Raw genomic sequence first — 6712 nt, forward strand, 5'->3', positions numbered from 1 at the left:
CACCCTGCCACAGGCCTTTGCCATGCTATTGTCTGTGTCCATAGTTAATGCATATATGCATATAAGATCATTGTTTAATCTCTTCCCACCTCACCCCCTTCCCTTTGAGAATCCTAGTCTGTTCCATTTCCATGCCTCTGATACTATTTTATTTCAGCAGTTTTTCTGTTCATTAGATTTCTTATTTATTTTGAGTTTTAGATTCAATTGTTGATAGATATGTATTTATTGCCATTTTATTGTTCACTAGAGTCCCAGTGCACAAAATTTGTGCACAGGTGCTTTCCCTTTTCGATTCAATTGTTGATAGATATGTATTTATTGCCATTTTATTGTTCACTAGAGTCCCAGTGCACAAAATTTGTGCACAGGTGCAGTCCCTAAGCCTGGCCAGCAATTAACATGTGAGCATCTGCTGTGAAAGAGCAGGCCCCAGCTGACCCCTGGGCCCGGGGCAGCACCTGGACCCCCAGGCATCCGAGCACCCACCTCCGCCTGAGTCACTGTGCCCGAGTCCCCATGAAGAGATGTAGTGAACACAGCCGGATGCCACAGGCCAGGGTGCAGCATGGGCCTCTGGGCCGCCCAGCAGCGCCACATGGAAGCTGGGCAGGCAGCACACTCTATCCTGGCCAGCCTTGCAGACCAGCTCCTGCTCAAACCCACAGGGAGCCCAACCAGCCCCTGCAGTCCCAGTGGCTGTGGCCCAGCTCACCCAGAAGACTCTGCGTGGGTGCGGGGCAGGCCCCTCATGGGCACCTGGCACCTGAGCATGGGGGCTTCCCAGGTGTGGGAGCCCTAGTGTCCCAGGGGAAGTTAGCAGGGGGACTGAGAGTGAGCTTGGTGGACACCCTGCATTCTCACTGCACCTCTGTCCCCATCACCCCCACCTCCAGGTAGCTGGTGAGAGGTCGCAGCATGTTGCCAACACCTGCCATATTCTGCACTGCCCCCTGGTGGTCAGTGCATATCATAGCAAGCAGTCAAACTCCCGGTCTCCCGGTCAAACTCCAGGTTGAACAACCGCCCAAAGGGACAATTTGCATATTAGGCTTTTATTATATAGGAAATTTCTTCTTATTTCTTCTTCTTCTTCTTCTTTTTCTTCTTCTTCTTCTTCTTCTTCTTCTTCTTCTTCTTCTTCTTCTTCTTCTCTTCCTCCTTCTTCTTCTCCTACTTCTTCTTCCTCTCCTTAAAGAATTTCATGTAACACTGGTTTGGTTGTGATGAACTCTTTTAGCTTTTTCTTATCTGACCTTCAATTCTAAATGATAGCTTTGCTGAGTAGAATAATCTTGTTTGTAGGTTCTTGCTATTCATCACTTTCAATATTTCTTACAATCCCTTCTGGCCTGCATAGTTTCTATTGAGAAATCAGGTGGCAGTCTTATGGGCATTCCCTTCCAGGTAACTAACTCCTTTTCTCTTGCTGCTTTTAAGATTCGCACTTTGTCTTTAACCTTTGGCATTTTAATTATGATGTGTCTTGGTGTGGTCCTCTTTGGGTTCCTCTTGTTTGGGACTCTTTGTGCTTCCTAGACTTGTAAGTTTATTTCTTTCACCAGGTAGGGGAAGTTTTCTGTCATTATTTCTTTTTTTATTTATTTTTATTTTTTTTACAATCCTCATTAGAGGATATTTTTTCATTGATTTTTAGAAAGAGTGGAAGGGTGAGGGAGAGACAAAGAAAAACATCGATGTGAGAGAGACACATCAATTGGTTTCCTCTCATATGCACCCCACCAGGGCCAGAAGCCTGCAACTGAGGTACATGCCCTTGACTGGAATCAAACCTGGGACCTTTTAGTCCACAAGCTGATGCCCTATCCATTGAGCCAAACCAGCTAGGGCTGTCATGATTTCTTCAAATAGGTTTTCAATATTTTGCTCTCTCTCTTCTCTTTCTGACACTCCATAATGAGAATGTTGGTACACTTGAAGTTGTCCCAGACGCTCCTTACACTATCTTCATATTTTTGGATTCTTTTTTCTTTTTGCTCTTCTGATTGGGAGGGGGTTTTTTGTTTTTGTTTTGTTTTTTTTCTTCTCCATATTTCAAGTTGTTGGTTTGATTCTCGGAATCCTTTACTCTATTGTTGAATCCCTGTAAATTATTTTTTACTTCAGCTAGTGTATGCTTATGACTTATCCTTTTTCATGTATTTGGCATTCTCACTAAATTCCTTGAAAGTCTTACTAAGTCCCTTGAAGGTCTCATAAAGCTCTTTGAGTAACCTTATAATAGTGGCTTTCAATTCTGTATCCAATAGTTTGCTTTCTTCCATTTCTTTCATTTGTGATATGTTTCTTTGTCTCTGCATTTTGGCTGATTCCCTGAGTTTATTTCGATGTATTAGGTAGGGCTTCTATGTCTCCTGGAGTTGGTAGAGTGGCCTTGTACAGTAGGTGTCCTATAGGGCCCAGTGGCTCAGCCTCCCCAGTCACCTGAGCTGGGCATTCTAGGTATGTCCCTGTCTGGCCTGTGTGCACAGTCTTGTTGTAGTTGAGACTTGACTGCTGTTGGTGCCACTGGAAGGAATTGACCTCTAGGCCAATTGGCTGTGAGGACCAACTGTGACTTCAATGAGAGAGCTGCTGTGCAGGAGACACTCCTATAGAGCAGGACTTGCTTCAGTGGGGCTTTGGTGCTCACTGAGTCTTCCCCTTGTGGATGTATAGAGTTGTAATCTGGTATGGTCTGAAGCTTTCCACTGGGTACACCGGCTCATGGGTTTCCAGGAGGTCCAAATTCACCACTGCCTGGGGGCACTGCAGAGAGATCTGCAGATTCCTCCTATTTGTATTGGGTTTGAAGAGCCCAGGCAAGGCCCAGCTGTGAATCAAAGCAGGCTGGTGCTGGTGCATTTCTGGTCTTGGGCCTTTTATTGATAGATTTGTGGCATGCTGATATCAGCTGCAGTTTGTTTGAGAGAGTTTAGCAAAGTCTGAAGCCTGAGCCAGGACAGGCCATTTGTATGGAAAAGCTGCTGAAAACTGCTTGGGTGGGCTGAAAATTGGATGGGATGGGGTGTCAGGGAATCACCAGAGTATAGCAAACAGTGTGCTCCAGACTGATGGGTCCTCAGATATGGTTGCCAGTAGGCCCTGGGACAGGGGAGGTCTTGGCACAGGAACAATGACCCCTGCAAACACCTCTGTCTGTTATAAAGCCACCCGAGTTCCTGCCCCAATGCCAGACAATCCAGTTCCTTCCCATATGTCTGGGTCCCCCAATGCCTTCTGGTGCTGGAGCTCAGAGGAAGCGAGTCCAAGTAAGTTCATTCCTGGCCCTTATAGAGGGACACCTGGATCTCCTGCAGCCTCCGTGTCCCTCAGCCACAATCCCTGCCTGTTTTTACAGGGACTTCTCTTCCCAGCTCTGGAACGCTGGGTGGGGGGTCTGGTATGGGGCTGGGACACCTTGCTCCTCAGGCAGCCTCTGCAGGGACAATCTCCCTCTGGGTTAAAGAAACAGCCCACATGGGTGCCGGACCAGTCCACTCTGAACCTCTGCCCCTCCTACCAGTCTCAATATAATTCTTATAATTATAACTGGTCCCCAATATTCTCTTTCTGCCCCTAACATAGCTATAGTTATAAGAAATATTATTCATGCTCTGTTAACTGTGAGTGTTCTGTTCTGATTAAAGAAAGTACATTCTAACCTGGCTGAGAGTTTCATGCAGGACCTGGAAGCTCACCTGGAAATGTGGCCCATCCTCCACATCAGGGAGCTGCCTATTATCATGGAAAGATTAACAACCGTGTTGCAGAAACCAGAGGCACCAGCCCTTTGAAAACCCCAGCCCTTTGCAACCCCTCAGCCTGCATTACCTGTAAACTGACCATTTTGCATTCCCATTCTTATCCCTTTTGCCTACTTTCCCATGTAATCTTCGTCCTCCTACCAATATACGCAACTGGCTTATGAGGTGGGGGGCGGGGAGGGGGTCTGAGCAAATTTTTGTGGCTGACCTGCTGCTCTTCCATACTGCTGGCATTACTATAATAAACACTCAACAAGATTCAACCCTGTCCTTGCTGAATTAGCTCAAGTAGTGACAGGCAGCCCAGACCCATTGATGGTTTAGTCTCTACAATTCTATTTCTGCCCCTAGCAAATGAAGTACAGACACTAAGGAAGACAGTCTGGAGTTTCCTTTTAATTCTCACCTGAGGATTTTTTCCCCATTGATTATTTTAGAGAAAGTGGAGGGGAGGGAAGAGAAGAGAGAGAAACATCAATGTGTGAGAGACACATGGATTGGTTGCCTCCTGCACACACTCTGACAGGGGCTGGGGATCAAGCCTGTAACTGAAGTTATGTTCCCTTGACTGGGAATCGAACAGAAAACCCTTTGGTCCATGGTCTGATGCTCTAACCACTGAGAAAAACTGGCCAGGGCTGGAGTTTCCTTTTAGAATTAATAATAGAACTATCATATTGAGGAGACAGAAGGAAGCTAGGTAGATAGGGGTGGGGCCATTGTAAAGGAAGGGAACCTGGAACCCAACTAGGCAGAGTTACTGAGGCACCCCAACTAGGTGGGGAAGGAGGGGCACTCATGAGAGAGGCCTGAACTTTAAAATGTGTGGATATTGCTAGGACAGGTACCATGCAGTTAACCAATCACAAGGCACTAAGGCGTATAAATCAATCCAAAGAATATTGCTATGGCAGAATTATTTGAAGTGATCAATTAGGAGCTAGCAAGACTACCCCCCCCCCCCCAAATTAGAAGTCACACACTTCCTTTCACTCTCTCTCTTCTCCCTGACAGGCAATGGGTTCCTAACGTTTGTTCCCGTGGTGGGACCACGTCCCCGCGTCTGTGGGCCTCCACACAGGGACAGCTAGACTTTAATTAGCTTGGATACAAGCTACTCCCGACTACAACATGGCAAGGAAACTCCGGACACTGGCCTGCTCTTGGAGCCCCAGCGGCACCTGTTCCAGGACTGGCTTATCCCAATAAACTTTGGTTCCATTAGTCGTTTTTGTCCACAATTTTATTCTGGGAAGAACTTCGGTTCACCCTTGGGGTGTCAATATGACCCAGCAATTTCTCTTCATGTTTTACCTGAAAAACATGGAAGCACTTATTTGTAAAGATATTCTCACCCCTATATTCATTGCAGCATTCTTTACAATAGCCCAGACATAGAAACACCCCCTGTCCATTGACGGATGACTGGATAAGATGTGTGTGTGCGCTGTGTGTGTCTGTGTTTAATGGAATACCACACAGCTATAAAAGGATGAAATATTGCCACATGGGTGGGTCTGGACAGTATTATGTTAAGTGAAATAAGTCAGATGAAAACAAAAACCATATGACTTCACTCATGTAGAATATACTAGTAAAACAAAAAGTAACACATGAACTAATAAAACAGACAAATTCATAGAGACAGTCAACAGAATGGTGGTTACCGGAGGGGAGCAGGGTGGGAGGAGGGCCAAGCGCAGAACAGGTGACTAGACGGCAGGTGGTGAGCATTCAGTACAGTAAACAGATAGCGAACTGCTATAATGTCCGCCTGAACTGTACATAATGTCATGACCAGTGTTGCCTCCATAAATATACGTTTTAAAAAGAAAGGAGGGAGGGAAGAAAAAGCTTGAAGCTGGAGCTGAGCACTTGTGGGTTCATTGTACTATTCTTTCTACTTCTGATTTTTTTTTAATATTTTTAAAATATATTGTATTGATTTTTTCACAGAGAGGAAAGGAGAGGGATAGAGAGTTAGAAACATCAATGAGAGAGAAACATCGACCAGCCACCTCCTGCACACCACCAACTGGGGATGTGCCCACAACCAAGGTACATGCTCTTGACCGGAATCGAACCTGGGACCCTTCAGTCCACAGGCTGACGCTCTATCCACTGAGCCAAACCGGTTCGGCTCTACTTCTGATTTTTAAAAATTCCATAATAAAAAAAGTTTTTAAAATAAAAACAAATGAATGCGCCAGGCAGCAGTGTTACTTCTCCCAAAAAGGGAAGCCTACCAATGGCTCATGTACCAGGCCTGCGGAGGGTAGCATGGCTGGTCCCCTCCCTCCAATCTGACCCATCCCGCCAGGAGGGGAGGCAAGCAGACCTGGCCCCTCTCCAGGGGCGGGCAGCAAGCACCCTCTCCTTCCCAGGCGGACTCCTCTCCCTCTGCCAGCGGGACCCTGCGGAAGAGAGGGGTCTGTGATGGTAAGGCAGTGGGAGCGCCCGGGTCGCACAGGTGAGGCAGGCCCCCATCTCCTAAGATCGCCCAGGAACACGGGGGTGGGTGGAGGATCGTGATTAGGTAGAAGGAACACACACACACACACACACACACACACACACACACACACACACACGCCTCCCTCCCTTTTCTCTTCCTCCCACTCCGGAGGGCAAAGGGCGGTACCCTGGTCCGGTTTTCAGTTGCAGATCTGGAGCTTGGTGGAGGGAGGAGGCGACTTAAATCCTTAAATCGGGGCAGGCACCCCTCCCCGCTCCCTCCCACCAGTCCTTTCCTCCATCTCCTCCTCCTCCTCTTCCTCCTCCTCTTCCTCCTCTATCTCCTCCTTCATCTCCATCTCCTCCTCCATCTCCTCTTCCTCTATCTCTTCCTCCATCTCCTCCTCCTCTATCTCCTTCTCCATCTCCTCCTCCTTCATCTCCTCCTCCTCCATCAGCTCCTCCTCCTCTTCCTCTTCCATCTCCATCTC

The sequence above is a fragment of the Myotis davidii genome, unplaced genomic scaffold (genome assembly GCF_000327345.1).
Source record: "Myotis davidii unplaced genomic scaffold, ASM32734v1 scaffold614, whole genome shotgun sequence".
NCBI lineage: Eukaryota > Metazoa > Chordata > Mammalia > Chiroptera > Vespertilionidae > Myotis > Myotis davidii.